This window comes from Bos grunniens, chromosome 26, assembly GCF_055505025.1.
Source record: "Bos grunniens cultivar Pamir isolate PY7600 chromosome 26, Bosgru_T2T1.0, whole genome shotgun sequence".
NCBI lineage: Eukaryota > Metazoa > Chordata > Mammalia > Artiodactyla > Bovidae > Bos > Bos grunniens.
Genome location: NC_141190.1, coordinates 43370968 through 43385984, shown reverse-complemented (window position 1 = coordinate 43385984; position 15017 = coordinate 43370968). Strand labels below are relative to the sequence as shown.

The 15017-nt window shown below is 48.1% G+C and overlaps 1 long non-coding RNA gene across 1 annotated transcript; it reads right to left on the bottom strand.

Annotated features, from left to right (window-relative positions):
- Nucleotides 1–1836: 1836 nt before the first annotated feature.
- LOC147344491 (uncharacterized) lies at nt 1837–14392 on the bottom strand. The gene is made up of 2 exons (XR_015155139.1): nt 13956–14392; nt 1837–2110 (listed from the first exon to the last, which is right to left on the bottom strand). It is a non-coding gene; the product is annotated as an uncharacterized LOC147344491 (long non-coding RNA).
- Between the last annotated feature and the right edge of the window lie 625 nt (nt 14393–15017).

Below are 15017 nucleotides of genomic sequence, written 5' to 3'. Positions count from 1 at the left end.
CACCGGAGTGGGTAGCCTATCCCTTCTCCAGAGGATCTTCCCGACCCAGGAATAGAACCAGGGTCTCCTCCATTGCAGGTGGATTATTTACCAACTGAGCTCTCAGGGAAGAGAGTAAGAGAATAAAACAGACTCATGGTTCATCTTGGAAGCTGAATCAACAAGACACACTGATGATGCTCTCCTGCGGGTGTGGGAAAAAAGCTGGCTTAAGTCACCAGCTGGCAACAGAATGGTGTTATTTACTGAGAGGAGGAAACAGGTTTGGGGGAGCAAATCGGGAACTCATTTAGGACGGAAGATGTTGATGCAACATCTAAGCAGAGACATCCAGGAGGCTGTGGACAAACCGAACTGGAACGCGGACCTGGGATGCAGGGTCGTGTGTGGTATTTGAACCCACAGGAGAGGAAGAGATCCCGTAGAGAGAGGAGGGGAGCTGGAGGAAGAAGGGGCCACTCAGGGCTAAGAGCATGACCCCCTGAAAGTGAAAGTGTTAGTTGCTCAGTTGTGTCTGACTCTTTGCAACCCCATGAACTGTAGCCCACCAAGCTCCTCTGTCCATGGGGATTCTCCAGGCAAGAATTCTGGAGTGGATTGCCATGCCCTCCTCCAGGGGATCTTTCCCACTCAGGGATCGAACCCGGGGCTCCTGCATTGCAGGCCGATTCTTGACCATATGAGCCACCAGGGAAGCCCTAGGGTGTCCATAAAGGATGAGGAGACAGAGAAGAGCACCCTGGTCAGGGTGGTGGGAGGAAAACTGAAGAAGTGTGTTATTCTGGAATCCACTGTGGTAGAGGCTTTGGGAAACAAGCCATGGTTCTCCATGTCCAATGTTTCTGAGAGAGTGACTAAGAAGAGGACAATCAAATTTAGCTACATGGAGTCCATGGTTGATCTTGCAAAAGGTCAATGGCCTCCACCTTCAGTTTGACCAAAATCGTTTTTCCCTGCTTCTTAGCCTGCAGGGAAACTTAGAGCTCCTCCCGGGTTACAAGCTGCATCCACAGGTCCAGCCACCAGCTGACACCGACTGCCTGAACTCTAAACCCCCAAGTAAGAGAATGTGCAGTGGTTCCCCCAGGCCCATCGGGTGTGGTCCAGGGCTGGGGAGAGGTGTAGTGCATGGGCTGAAGGCAACTCCCAGCTTCCAGCGTCGGGAGGATGCTGCTTCCTAGGCTGGATCGACGCTTGGCAGTGTTCCCACTGCATCCGGTTAAATAGTCTATGGCATCTTCCGGAGCTTTATCTCTGTGGACCTGAAGCTGCTGGTCACCATGGAAACAGAAGCTTTCTGTTCACCACTTCCTCTTCTCTTTTCTCCCCCTCCCCCTCCCATTTTTCTCTCCTTCCTGTCCTGACACCTACTCCCTCTCCTCCCTCTATTTTTATTCTCCACCTTCTATCTCTGATTTATCTATCTCACTTGTCCTGATTTCTTTGTCTGTTTTTACTCGTTCTATTTTGTGTAGCTTTGTTAGCCACCTTTAACGTCTCCTGTGGGAATAAGGTAGAAACAAATATTCATTTAGACATCTGCACATACCCACCTACACACATAAACACGTTCACAGCGCAGTAATTCCAGAGCTCTTCTTCCAAGTCAGTGCTACCCAAACGGTTATTAGGAAGAGAATCAAGAGTGGGGGAAATGCATTCTAGCCTCGTCATTCAACAACTGCTACTTGAAATATAAGGAGTTTCGTGTAGATTATCCTGAGACCTGCATTTAGATGAGGCAGCACTTCTTTGGCATATTTGAGTATAACTTAAACCAGCCAGGGTTTGATTGCTCCTATTTTAATAAACACAGCAATTCGTCATGCTCAGCTAAAAATACCCACAGCGCATCTTTTATTTTATGTATATACACAACCAATCCAGATTCTTCCAAGAATGGCTCTGCCAAACGCTATACTCATTAATCAATTCAGGGCAGAGAGCCCAGCAGCTGACAAGTCTAAGAAGCACGTGGATTTAGAGTTTTTCCTTTCTCCGGTGCTGAGCCTGGGACCACCTCCATCACTAAGCAATCTTCCAGCAGGCGGGCATTTCTGGACCACCAAGCAGCTGAGTGTGGACTGGTCTTGTCAGAGTTGAGGGTTAGCTACAGAAGGTGATAAAGAGACAAGGGCCCTTTAGGACCTGTGGGGCCAGATGAAACCACAACCGGAAAATGACTGAACCTGCTGTTTGACTTTAGAGACAAAAGGGACTAGGGGGTCCAGTAGATTAAGGATGTTTTCACAGAATATATCAATAGGTCCAAGTGGAGGGAATGGCGAGGGCGGATTGTTTTGGGGGGCCCGACATGAAGGGAGTTAGCACCTTGCAGGCTGGGTTGAATTGGGGCTCCTGACCCCTGGTAGGCAGTGATTCCCAAAGAGGGAAACCCCAGAGGGTGTCAAGGTGAAAACAAACAAACTCTGGCCCTCCTTTTCCCTGGGGAAATGTCTGCAGGCACAGGACTGTCACCTGGGCTTTGGAGCAGAGTCCTAGAGTCCAGCCTCCGCTGCCCCTGGGGGACCTCCAGTGATGAGCCTGTTTCCTCACGTGTGCAGTGGCCGTGAGAACCCCTCCAGGGCTCTTTGGTAGGGGGGGGGGGTGCCCAGGAGGCAGTGGCTGCAGAGCTTGCCCACAGCAAGTGGGCGATAGTGGTCCCTGTTATCCGAGGCTCTGGGAGCCCTGCTATAGTGAACATGAGCACCTCAGAATTAGAATTGCTCGCCAAGCATCTCCACAGCCTCCCTGCTCTCCACCTCTGTTTCAGCCTTCCCATCTGCCCTGAGTCTCCTAAAGATGCTAGTTCAGTTCAGTCACTCAGTCCTGTCGGACTCTTTGCTAACCCATGGACTGCAGCATGCCAGCCCTCCCTGTCCTTCACCAACTTCCAGAGTCTACTCAAACTCATGTCCATTGAGTTGGTGATGCCATCCAACCATCTCATCCTCTGTCGTCCCCTTCTTCCACCTGCAATCTTTCCCAGCATCAGGGTCTTTTTAAATGAGTCAGTTCTTTGCATCAGGTAACCAAAGTATTGGAGCTTCAGCTTCAGCATCAGTCCTTCCAATGAATATTCAGGACTGATATCCTTTAGGATAGACTGGTTGGATCTCCTTGCCAGTCCAAGGGACTCTCAAGAGTCTTCTCCAACACCACAGTTCAAAAGCATCAATTCTTTGGCGCTCAGCTTTCTTTATAGTCCAACTCTCACATCCATGACTACTGGATGGATCCACATACATGATTACTGGAAAAATCATAAGCTAAAGACTCTAAGCTTCTCCCATTTCTGGGCTCTTGAGACTCCTGCTTCCTGGACCTCTCAGACTGGGGAGCCAGAATCTGCCCCAGTTCTCAGAGCCATCATCTCTTCCTGAGAAGTGGCTTCGATGCTCCAGGACTGGGAGAGGAGCCCTGCCTGGCGCAGGAGCTGCCCTGCCCCCAGTGAGTGTCCCCGAGTTACACTTCACTTCCATTATCTGCTCCCTTGTCCACTGGACTGAGAGGCCTGGAAGCCAAGAGGCCCTATCAAGTAGCATGATGCCTGGAACACAGTAGGTGCTCAGTAGATACTTGTTCAATGCATTAATACATGAAAAAGTCACCCAGCTAGGTAAATATCAAGGGGAAAAAGTCATCCAGATCTCTTATGGGTTGGATTGTGTCCCTTCAAAAGGTATGCTGAAGGCCTCACCCCCAGTATCTATGAATGCGACCTTATTTGGAAATAGGGTCTCTGCAGCTTTAATCTAGTTAAGGGGAGGTCATTAGCATGGGCTTCCACCCAGCACAAATAAATGCAGTCCTTGTAAGATAAGGGGGATTTAGACACAGATACACACTCATGGTGGAGAAGGCAATGGCACCCCACTCCAGTACTCTTGCCTGGAAAATCCCATGGACAGAGGAGCCTTGCGGGCTGTAATCCCATGGGGTCCCTAAGAGTCAGACACAACTGAGTGACTTCATTTTCACTTTTCACTTTCATGCATTGGAGAAGGAAATGGCAACCCACTCCAGTGTTCTTGCCTGGAGAATCCCAGGGATGGGGGAGCCTGGTGGGCTGCCGTCTATGGGGTCGCACAGAGTTGGACACGACTGAAGTGACTTAGCAGCAGCAGCAGCAGCAACGGACTCATGGAGAATGGGATGTGAAAGCACAGAGGTACAGATGGTGATGTGAAGTGGAGGCTGAGGCTGGGGGGCCGAGCCCCAGCCAAGAGCACCTGGGGCTGCAGACACTGTAAGAGGCAAGAGGGCGCCCTCCCCTGGAGTGCCTGGAGGGGCCGTGGCCCAGGGACACCCTGGTCCCAGACTCTGGCTTCTGGATCTGTGAGAGGGTAAACTCAACGTGTTTGAAGTCATCCAGTTTGTGGTACTGCAAAGCAGCAGCCCCAGGAAACTAACACAAGGCCCGTGGTGAGTCAGAGCGTTGAGCTCCGGTGGATGAGAAGCCGTGGGTACCCGAGCCTTGCATCTGTCACAGTCTAGGCCATTTCCTCTAATATTCGTCACTGACTCTCCTGAGCCAAACCAGTGCTTGTATCTGGTGGGCACTTCCGGGAGGCCTGTTGAGATGCAAAATTCCGGAGCCTGTGGAATCAGGGAGCTGCGAGAGTGCCCCCACCTGCGGGCCTGGCTCTGAGGTGAGGCAGGGGCTGGGGGCCAGGGGGCCAATCTCCAGAACCTACGGGGCGGGGAGTGGGTCAGTTTTGATTAATGCTGAGATGACGCTGAAGGGCTCTTTGAGGGTAAGAGCTCATGGTCTTCATCAGTCACTAAGAGGAACCCCACATCCAAAGCCATGGATGCACAGAGGGAAGTGGAGTCAAAGAACTCTCCCAAGGCAGGGGCTCAATTGTGTGGTTGGGCCAATGTGGCGGGGTTGAGCTCATGGGATACAGTTCTCAGAGACCCACCAGGCACTGCAGGCTGGTCTGCAGAGTGGGTCTGAGATGGTCCTGTCTACTGACCTCCCCATGGCCCTCCTGGGTGGTACCATCCCTGGACAAGGAGAAAGGTCCACATTCCCCACTCCCCCCCACCCCCACTCCTGCCATGATCAGATAGCTCGGGGCAGGGGGAGGGGGAGGGGCGTGGAGAGAAGACTGGTAAAATCAGTGGCTTGTGCTTGGCCTTTTTGGCTGACTCTAAATGAAATTAGATGCTTTGCTGAAAGCTGTTCCATGGGGAGCTTTTACTGGATTTCCACTTGAGTCATGCTGTAGACATCAGAGACTGACCGTCAACCTCTGCATTTGGGGATGTGTCAGCAGAGATTTCATAACATGCGATTGGGAAGAGAAATATTCTGGGGGCTTTGAATAACCCAGCAATTAAACCTCATCAGATCCAAGCAGCCCCGGACCAAGGCATTTAGAACCAAGTGAATGGCTGGGGAAAGGCAGCAAGTGATGGGTCCACAGGCTTCGCTCTATCCAGTGTAGCAGCACAGAACGTAAATTACACCGCTGCTCTCTGGGCACGGCACCAGCGAGTCACTTTCTTCAGCACAGATTCAGTGCTTTAGCAAAAGATGGTCTTTAAAAAAAAAGTTGAGCCTAGTGTGGACTGCAGTCTGAATTTATAGAGACAGAATTTGGGTGGGATGGATTTTGCTGGACTCCAGCTGTTCTGGAGGACTCTACTCGGTTGCCTGGTCCCCCTGCAGTGTCCCTGGCGCCTCGGGCAGACGCACTTGGTGGGCCTGAGACTTCTCAGTGAGGGCTTCCCCGCCCAGTCTCATCCCAGACTGGACTCATTCCTTTTCTTCCTGTTGGAGCACCTGGGCTTCCCTTACCCTCTCCGCCCTCTTTTCTTCCTTTATCCATTACCCATCCTACCTTTCATTCCCCTCTCCCTTCTTTTTCTTTTTAAAGTATTTACCCAAAGCTGTGTGTTCTGTTGATGTTTTGGTTTACTGACATTATCCCTTTCCCCTCTGGAACATAAATTCTCAGGCAGTGAGGAGGGGCTGGGGTGCTCCTAGCCCTAAACTCTTCCAGGGTCCAAGCCGCCTCAGCACCAAGCCAACACTCACGAACTATTTCTGAGTGCACAAACGAGCCTATGGGAGAGTATCTATGGGGCGATCACCGGGACGGTGGAAGAACGCTTAAAAATCCCTTTTCCAGTCACGTCAGTGCTCTCAGGGATGCTTCGATTCAGTTCAGTTGCTCAGTCCTGTCCGACTCTTTGCAACCCCATGGACTTCAACAGGCCAGGCTTCCCGGTCCATCACCAACTCCTGGAGCCTACTGAAACTCACGTCCATCGAGTTGGTGATGCCATCCAACCATCTCATCCTCTGTGGTCCGCTTCTCCTCCCGCCTTCAGTCTTTCCCAGCTTCAGAGTCTTTTCCCATGAGGCCACATCAGGTGGCCAAAGTATTGGAGCTTCAGCTTCAGCATTAGTCCTTCCAATGAATATTCAGGACTGATTTCCTTTAGGATGGACTGGTTGGATCTCCTTGCAGTCCAAGGGACTCTCAAGAGTCTTCTCCAACACCACAGTTCAAAACCATCAGTTCTTCGGCGCTCAGTTTTCTTTATGGTCCAACTCTCACATCCATACTTGACTACTAGAAACACCATAGCTTTGACTATATGGGCCTTTGTCAGCAAAGTAAGGTCTCTGCTTTTTAATACACTGTCTAAGTTGGTCATAGCTTTTCTTCCAAGGAGATCCTAACAGACAAAAGCACAGGGATGGCTCCATGTCACCCTGTGATCGTCGGCAGGGTCAGGGTGGGCCATGGGGTGGGGCCAGGGGGCTTGTGGTGGTGACACTGGCCTCCCTCTGCTGCATGCGGTGGCCAAGGACACTGCAGGTACCCTGCTCACACCTGCCTGGGTGACGTGACTTGCTCAGAGTCTTGTCAATCCCAAGTAAGAGCATTTTGATAATAACATCATATAAAACACAGAGATTTGAAGAGAAAGAAAAGATCTGACTTGAATAATAGCCTCTGTGCTAATGATAGAAAAGCTGATGGTTTGAAAGGAAAAGAGTTTTCCATTAGGAGGCCTCTAAAAATAGTCATTGTGATTTGAACCACCATCTTCAGTTTCAGCCCGAATGTTAATTACATTAGCAAATCATTTTGGCAGAGGGAACAGGTATCCGACCTCGTCTGGGCTGCCTCCTGTAAACACTCAACACAGAGGGGAGCCCTCCCCTCTGGAAGTCCAGCTGTTTGGAACACACAAGCACACGCATGCACACACCTTTCTAGGGCTTCTCACAGGTGTCTCTCAGCATGAAGTTCACTGTGCTGAACTTGCCGGGGCAGAAACTCATAAATCCTGCTGGTGAGCCCCAGATGGTTAGCAGACTTCCATCCGGCAGCTGCTGGGCAGTCGGAAACTTCCAGTAGAAAACAAGGGCTAGTTGTTGCAGGGGAGGCCGCCACGTTAGCTCTGCCCCCCCAGCACCATTTGGGGTTCCTTTCATCATTCTGGCTCTTGCTGGTTTGGGACCCTGCTTCGCGCTCTCCTTCTAGAAAATGCTCGGGAATGGATTGAATTCTGAGGGAAATGTGAGAGGTTTCCTGCAGAGATTTCTTATCTTTGGAAGAGCCCCAGTCTTTGAGGGAACAAAGCTGGGGGAAATTCAGTGCCCGTGGCACAAAATGTAGTATTTATCTAGTAGTATTTTGGGGGGTTTGGCATCCATGGAGGGGTATTTGCAGTGTGACTTTTATGAAGTATTGGAGTTTCTGGATTTAATTTGGACAATTTTGAAATCATGCACATGGGCCCAGAGGCTCAGAGACAGCTGAGGGAGGCTGACATGATTTATATCGGGAATGTTTGGAGAGAGGCAATCTGACAGACCCCTCAGGATCCTTAGCTGCTTGGTTTAAGAGCTGCTACATCTGCTGGAGTGTGGAGGGCTACTGCGGGCAGGCAGGAGGGATGAGAGCCTTGTCTTGGCACCGGCCTGACATTTCTGTGGGATTTCTAGGGTATGAAGCATCTTTATTCCAGCTCTCTTCTGAGCTAGGTAGGCATGACTGTCCCATTTTACAGATGAGGAAACTGAGGCTCAGTAGAGTTAAATGAGATAAGTCCATGCTCTTGTCCATGTTCCCCTTTTCTTCCACATTTTTGAAGAGACTTCTGGAATGAAATGTGGGGATATGGGAGTCTGGAGCAAGAGCAGGTGGAGGGGCTGGCTGGGGGACACTTCCTGCAGTTGGTGACATGGTTCCTGGCTGGGGACGTGGGTGAGCAGGAATGGGGGGGAACCTTGGGGATGATGTGACCTCATTTCTGTATCTGGACATCGCTGGTGGGATGGAAAGTAGGGGGGTGTTGGGAGGTGGCCGGGTGCACGCGGACCCTGGGGTTTGGGCACTGTCCTGTGAATGGCCGGGAAGTACCAGAGGGTGTGAGTTTGTCTGCTGGCTGAGAAGGTGGGGAAATTTGAGTTTCAGGGAGAGAAGTCTCAAAGCCGGATGGATGGAGGATGGAGTGGGGAGAGGCTGAGGGTGGGAGGCAGGGTGGGGGTGAAATCAGGGAGCTCACTGGGCAGGAGGGGCTGTGATGGTGACACTGGAGTTCACAGGTACAGGGGAGGGGGTCGCTGGGTGGAAGGGAGGAGCCAGATGCGATGGCCAGGGCAGACGAGAAGCAGATTAGACCTGGGGGCAACCAGGAAGCCTGAAAGCCTCTCTCCCTTAGTGAATAGAAACCGAGAGGCTAACAGTGGGGGTGACAAGGACATAATCTAATCCTTCCCACGGTGAGACCCTAAACTCAGCACTTTACACCAATTAACTCATTTACTCCTCACAGATCTGTGAGGTGGGCCCTATTTTTATTTAATTTGATTTGTTTATAATTTAAAAATTCTTTTCCATTATGGTTTATGACAGGATATTGTATGTGGTCTCCTGTGCTATATATACAGCAGGATCTTGTTGTTTATCCATTCTATATATAATAGTTTGCATCTGCTAATTCCAGACTCCCAATCCAACCCTCCCCCACCACCCTTATTTCTTTATACATTTTCAATTGAAGTATATAATTGATTCATGATGGTTCAGGTGTGCTGAAACGAGATTCAGTTATATGTGTGTGTGTGTGTGTATGTCTGTGTGTTCTGTCACTCAGATATGTCTGTCTCTTTGCAAGCCCATGGACTGTAGCCCACCAGGCTCCTCTGTCCATGGGATTATCTTGGCAAGATTACTGGAGTGGGTTGCCATTTCCTCTTCCAGGGGACCTTCCTGATCCAGGGACTGAACCCACGTCTCCTATGTCCACTGATCCAGGATGCACTTTCTCAGTCAGCCTCTCTCTTACTGACTCAAGAACCAGAGCCATCAGAAAACAGTGACAAGGTGTTCTGGGTGCCGTGAAGGAAAAGAAGGAAATGAGGGGAGAAGTCCTCCATGAGACTGAATTTTCCAGGACAGGCTCCCTGAGCAAGTGACATTTAACCAAGACCTAAAGGCTGAAAGGGATTTCATTTATACGACTAATATCTATAAAGGTTTCATTTGAAGAAGAAAAGCTTGTACGTTGATTTTAATTGCTATGCTATTTTTATTTCACTTTATAAGCCTCGTTAACTTTTTTTTTACAAAGAAGTAGCTGAGAGCCGCTTTAGCTGAGATGGGACAAACTCATGAAGCTCCTCTAACTGTGTGAGAATCAATGGGCGATGGACAGGTCTGGCCAGGCTAACCCATGTCAGAGGCCTAAAATCTCCTATTTTTGTCAAGCTGTAGCTGTGTCTGGCAAACCTTGTTTAATTTGGATCTCTGGGGTGTTTAAAAATTTTATTGCTTTGGCTCTGGCTTTTCCTCCCTTCCTCCTTCAAGAACAAGATCCCTTGTAAAATTTAAAGTGGCCGGGACAGCTGGGGAGTGCTCTCTGTACACAGCGAAGCCTCTCCCCCAGCTCCTGAGCTCCATCCCTGGGAGACAGGGAGGAGGGTTCCCTGGTCTCTGGTCTTGCAGAAGTATCAGGGTTTTCTTCCTCACATGGGCACACCCACCCCTAGGAGGGCTTCACCCACGTCAGCGGAGGACCAGAGGGCTGGGTGGCACAAAGGTGGCAAAGATGGTAAAGGATAGGTGGGTGTCTCAGGTACCAGGCTGCACTGGAAGGCTGGATGGGCCACTCGGAGAAAAATGCAGTCCGGATGATATGAATTTCGAGAGTCGATTTCATTGCATGACTGCTTACTGAGCACCTCCAGTACGACAGGCACTGGGACAGGTACTGAAGGGGACCCAGAGGACAAGCAGGCTTTTTATGCTGCTAAGAGCTTTTCATATAGACATGCAGCCAGCAAGTACCAGGCACCTTCTGCGTGTGGGAGACAAGCCAAGTGCTTTCTGCGCCCTCTCCTTAGAGGAGCTCGTTGGGCAGTGGGTAACTCGCAACTGCCTGAGGGTAGTGGGAGCCACGTGGAGGGTGCTGTGCGAGCCTGGCGGGAGGGGAGAGGACCTGCAGTCAGGGAGGGCTTCCCCAGGAGGGGATCTTGGAGTACAAACAGTTTTCCAGGAAAGGAAGGGCCAGAGAGCATCCAGGTGGTGGCAAAATCTGTGCAAAAGTCAGAGGGAGGATCACACCAGGAAAGATGGAGTGTACGGTATGGGGTCTCCTTTCTCCATTAGACAGTGATGAGCATGCGCCATGTCCAATACGACAAGATAAACACAGCAACTAAGAGCAGCAGCTTACCCTCCCTTAGCACCTACTACATGCCAAGCTTCAAGCTAAGCAGTTATGTGCATCATATTATTAAAGTCTCACCACGATTCTCTATTAGGTCAGGATCAGATTCTCCCACTTCACAGATGCATAAACTGAGGCCAGGATGGCACAGTCAGCCCCTGCTCCAGCTAGTGAGGCGTAGACTCAGGGTGAGCCAGGACCTCAGGCCCAGGTTGGTCTGCCTCTGATGGGTTACCTATTAGTGCCCCGGGCTGCAGGTCCTCAGATGGGCCTCTCCTGGACAGGTAATCATGTTTGGAGGCTGTTTATACATATGAAATTTAAACACTTGAATACTGAACAGCCCTCACCCCCTGGGATGGAGAATGGAAACAATAAACAAACAGGCTTTCTGTTTTATCCACTGGACTTTGGAAGCTTGGTTTTAAAAGAGATTTAAGAATTTTATCCAGGTCGTTACAGCGGCTGCCAATTTTGGCTGGATGCACAAAGCATCGGATTTTCAACCTTCTTAGAAGTAGAAATGGATTCTTAGCTACAGACTTTACAACTGGATGTGACGACTTACCCTCCTTTCCACATGGAGGAGAAAACGTGCTGAGGGGAAGGGAAAGAAGTGTTCGTGGCTCCCAGGAGCTCCATCCTTTACGCCTGAGCCCCTCTAAAGCACTCTGCCTTTCAGCATGTGATTTACAGCTTGGGTTGAGTCATCAGTGAAACCCAGGTGTGAAGGAATGCGCTAAGATTTTTTAAAAAACTGTGTTTCCTGATTGTGCCCTTAAGGGTAGATGTAATTAAACTGAATAATAATAATAAAAAAAAAAACTACTCTGCTCTTCTTTGGATATATGATCAGTGTTGTGATCTCAATCAGGTTACTGTAGCTTGAGAACAGGATCTACTTTTTTTTTTGTTCAGGGTTACTTATATAATACAGTCTCTGCATGGCAAAAGGGTATATATTACAAACACTTTTTATTTTTTAGGAATATTATTTTATAGGAATATTGCCCTATTCCTATATCTATTACTCCCTAAAAGTCACTAGAAAGTTATGGAAGAATAAAAGATTAATTGGCATTACCAAATCATTAATTCTGGCTGACTCTAGAAGATGGTGCCATATAATTGATTGGTTTATTCAATTTGGTGGAAAAGAAAAAAACCAGTTAAGCTGGTATTCTGTGTTCAAATGGCAAGGTAGACATTGTTTCTGTAATCTGCATCTTGGTTAATACAGTATTCTCTGTTGGTACAAGCATTTTAGGGATTTAAAAAAATACTTCCCAGATAAATTTTTCTTTTCCATTGGGTCCATAATCTTTAATGTCTTCTCTTGTACAAATAAACAACACAGGCACGGTGGGCACGAGTTCATTAGGAATGCATCAGGGAAAATGAGTCTGCCTTCCAGATGGAGGTCACCTGCCCCCATGCCCACCTGCAAAGCTGGGGAGGGGGTCTTATAACCTTGCGTCATCACCAGCACTTGGCACTCTCCGGCTTTCTCATTTCTCTGCCGCTAATAGCTGCCAGTGGATGCCTCATCATTTAAATTTCTGTTCCTCTGATTACTAACAACTTTGAGCATCCCTCTCTTTCCTTTTCTCTGGCTGTGTGGTATGCGGGATCTTAGTTTCCCAATGAGGGATCAAACCCGCGCCCCCTGCAGTGGAAGCCCAGAATCTTAACCACAGTCCCCAGTCAGCGCCCTTTCATGCAATTAGTGATTCCGCAGAGATTAATGCTCTTTCTCTTTAAGGTTTCATGCTTTAGGTGACCATAGGAGCAGCTCCAGAATTTCCAAATTTGAGGAATTTAGATCCTAAGCAATTCCACTGGAAGGTGGGGCTAAAGATGTGCTAGTGGCCGAAGCCACCCCAAGAATCCTTTGTGACCAGCACCAGGGGCCTGTGCCTAAGTGCATTGTGGACCATGTGATGGGCCAGAGACTAGTGGGAGCAGGCTTAGATCTACAGGAAGTCATTACTGCCCATCAGCTTGCAGAACAGGAGCAGAGGAAGAGGCTTCCAGGCAACACAAAGATGCAGCTACCAATTGCACCCCTGGGACCAAAGTGGGGAGGGATGTGGAAGGGTCGGGGGGAGAAGTACCTACATCTCTCTCTCTCCCATCCTCCTATCTCCTGCTGACACCTTTCACTGACCATAACCAATCAGAAATCAGAGGGCAAGGAGCTCACTCCAGCAGGATGCAGACAAAGGACCACCGGACCAGAGACTCACCAAGAGGGATGGAGATGGGAGGGGATACACAAACAGTGAAACCCTCACAAAGGTCAGAGGTGTCATATCTAACATACTGTCCTGTACGTAGTAGCTGACCAAGAAATGCTGAATCTCCAGGAATGCTGAGCAGCCTCTGACTAATCTGAGTTCAATGTCTCCCCAGGTGTCTGTTGGCATGATTTCTTAACAGTTTTGACAACAGCATCTTAATGCTTACAAGTGGAATATCTCAAGCCAAGGCAAGTTTCCCCAGGTCAAACTAAAGCTGAAATCACAAAGCAAAGGCGGTACTGAAGAGAGAAACTGAGCAGAGAGGGGAGGAGGAACCATGAGCTCAGAATAAGGCTTATCAAAAGACGCCGAATCTAGAGCCTAAGAGTGAGAACAAGCATGTTGAAAATTAAATATGAAATGGGTAATTATGCAGTAATGAGACTGAGGACATTACAAAGGACACTGGCATCGAAACCACCACATCTCAACAGAGTAATGAGCAGGAAAAACCCTCCAGCTTTGTAATTATAATCATCGTTGCCATAACAACTTAGTATCTCTCTTTGTGAGCAGCTATCTTGAGACTATATTTTTAGCAATGACTGTGCCTGAACGTGTATTTTTCTTTATATAGCGGATACTTTTTCAAATTACTGATCTTAAAAAAAAAAACAATTTCATTTTCGTTCTCTCTGAGTGTAAACGTCTCGGGGATAATTAGGGAAATGAGCAGGTGTGAAAGTTCGTTATGAAAATGCTGTAAAAGTATTGACGTGTTGACAACATTTGCTTCAACAGAATGTTCTCTGGACCTGTATACTCTTATTGTTCCTTGTCAAGCAGCTTAACATATAAATCTTCTCTGTGGGGTTCATAAATATTTGAAAAATGATTAGCTCTGTAAGGTGTTTGAGGATTATTTGACAAGTACGGATTTATGTTGTGGGACAGAAATTGGCTTAGCAGAATCCTGAGTCTCAGGAATGAATGAATGAATAAACATTGGCTTACCTTGCTTAACAGAAATACACATAACAGATTCCCAGCTGAAGCAAGCAATGAGTTGACCTAAAAAATCAAACAAAATACCATTTGAAGAATTCAGAGAACAGAAGGAATCCTGAGCTGCCATTTTGATTTCCAAATTTGCTCCAGCTATTACACCCAGCTGGAAGGGTTGCTCTTATAGCTTGGCAAATATCCAAGATAAGTTAGCACTTTACTGAGCTCTGCTTACACTATTGGGAGATGATAATAGCCCTTTGTTAGGGTCTTAGACTTAAGTTAAATAAATGCTTTATTAGGTTAAGAACAGAAAGGTCTCAGAAAGAAGCACTCTTTCCCAATGCCATGAAAGGCCCTCAGCCAGGATAAGTCATGCAGCAAAGACTTATTGAGAATTTTCTGTCTTTCTTGTACTCTATTGTGTCTGTGGAATATGCAAAATAAAATTTCAATAATTACCAGTTTATAAAGAGTTTAAAGACTCTGTCAAACTACCGCACAATTGCATCCCTTTCACATGCTAGTAAAGTAATGCTCAAAATTATCCAAGCCAGGCTTCAGCAATACGTGAACCGTGAACTTTCAGATGTTCAAGCTGGTTTTAGAAAAGGCAGAGGAACCAGAGACCAAATTGCCAACATCTGCTGGATCTTTGAAAAAGCAAGAGAGTTCCAAAAAAACATCTATTTCTGCTTTATTGACTATGCCAAAGCCTTTGACTGTGTGGATCATAATAAATTGTGGAAAATTCTGAAAGAGATTCAGAATTGTGAAAATTCTGAAGACCACCTGACCTGCCTCTTGGGAAACCTATACGCAGGTCAGGAAGCAACAGTTAGAACTGGACATGGAACAACAGACTGGTTCCAAATAGGAAAAGGAGTACATCAAGGCTGTATATTGTCACCCTGTTTATTTAACTTATATGCAGAGTACATCATGAGAAACGCTGGACTGGAAGAAACACAAACTGGAATCAAGATTGCCGGGAGAAATATCAATAACCTCAGATATGCAGATGACACCACCCTTATGGCAGAAAGTGAAGAGGTACTAAAGAGTTTCTTG